Consider the following 2,099-nt stretch of genomic DNA (forward strand, 5'->3'; position numbering starts at 1 on the left):
TCTAGACAGGTAAGATCTTCCATTAATAAGTTAAAGCTTCCTCTAGGAGAATTAATTTTGTCCAACATTCATAGATTTGTGGAAACGCCACCCAATAAATATAGCATTTATTCACTCAAAAATGCTCCTTTCTAATTATGTGTCATACTTCAAATCTATTTCCATTTGACAAGTATTTCTTTGCAGCTGCTGTATACTAAGTGTCACGAGGCACTGCACCTTTGATTCATAGTCTGTATTCGTTTTTTGCATTGTTCATGCAAATTATAACTACATTTTAATTTCCTGAATGTAAATAAACATCCAGATGACCCGAGAAACCATGCCTCAAAATGCTTTTGCTTATACAGTTACCATAAAACAACCTCACAAGGCTTAAGGGTTCAATAAATGCCAGAGAGTAACATTTCAGTCACAGGAGCAAGGCCATGGGCTTTCCTCTCTGCAATGTCCCTTACTCTACCAGGGTTGACAACCATAACACCCAGCTTCATTATGCAGAGCATCTGCTAGACAGGGTCCTGCACCCAAAAGAAACTCAAAACACTGCCCTGCCTTCAGGAATCTCATGGCATTGTGAAGAACTCTTTACTTAGACCTCAGCTCTGCTAGTTCAGCAGCCCCACCCCCTGACACAGGTCAAGTATCTACACAGCTGCGGTAGAAAATGCAAACAGCTATCGTGAACACCTTGAAATCAGACAAGGAAAGCAAGTGGTAGGCAAGCTGGAGAGCTGGCGGTTCTGCTACTAAGACTGGTCAAAGTGTCACACAAAAAGGCTTGCTCAGGTCATCCTAAACGCCTACATCACTGCCAGCCACTGTCCCAGGGCTGGACATTCTTGCACTTGAATAAGCACAGACACCACAGAACACTACGGGGCCTGCCCTGTATTACTGCAGTTCATTCCAAAGCAGCGAGTGATTAATCCTTCCTAAACTTCCAGAAGGAAAACCTCTGTACTATCACATTTATAATGTCAATATTGAATGTCTTGCCTTTAAAAATCTTATGGGAAAAAATCTCTCTTTGCTTGTTTGGTATATTGCTCATGAGGAAAGAGACTATAACTGAGGAAGCGTTAGGAAAAGTGAGCAGTGAACATGGTAAGTACTAAAGAGCAATGCACCAGCTGGTTTTTCAGTGGTCCTGCTCTGATCACTGCAGAGCTATACAACAGCAGTTACAGTTCTATAACAGTCAAATCTCATTAGTTTGTCATTCAACAAGTAGGAGAAATAAAATCAACTTTAGCACTGGTGTGAATAATCCAGTATATCATTTTATCTGCACCTAATAAGCCCTTATTCAAGCCAGAAAGTGTTGAATAAGACAAGTTTGTAGTGAGAGGAATTAAATTACTCTGTTGATTACTTTTCTCTCCTATCAACAAGCCAGGACCACTATTCATCACTATGGAATTAAATTACTCTGTTGATTACTTTTCTCTCCTATCAACAAGCCAGGACCACTATTCATCAGTCTTTTTTTCTTTCTAGTAATGGCACCTGATGCTGTTCTTCTAAAAGCAGACCATCCTAAGAATCTATCCTCAAGACATTCAGAACCTTTTCTTGTTGGCAATGAAATGCTTTTTTGTTTTGAAGAAGCAATTACCAAACTCATCAAACATTCACAGATGAAATAGTTGCTATTTCAAAGAAATATAACTGTTTCTAAGGCAAGCAAATACAAGAATATAACAAATATTTTCAAGATGAGGGAAGAAGAGATAAAGGAAAAATGAGAATAAAAGGAGAAATAAGAAGGGAAGAAAATAATGTATTTCATAAATGTTAAGATAATGCAAAATAAAAAATTAAAAAAGATAATGCAAAATATAAAAGCCTTCTTTGTTTTCTTGGATCCTAACAAATCAATCTTTCCAATTCACTTCACTTTGTAAATGGTTGTCATGAATTTCCAAAATTCACTTGCAGATGAGGAAAACACAGAAGGCATTCAAGCAATGAGTGGTAGCCTTTACAAGTATCTTTGTCACCAAATGGGTCTGAGGGGAGAGACTTGCCCCATGGCTCCAGTCCCAGAAAAGGAATTCCAGGACTGCAAGGGCATGATGCATTGGCAAGTTTATTAT

This window comes from Fukomys damarensis, unplaced genomic scaffold, assembly GCF_012274545.1.
Source record: "Fukomys damarensis isolate Sample0158 unplaced genomic scaffold, DMR_v1.0_HiC HiC_scaffold_14, whole genome shotgun sequence".
Lineage (NCBI taxonomy): Eukaryota > Metazoa > Chordata > Mammalia > Rodentia > Bathyergidae > Fukomys > Fukomys damarensis.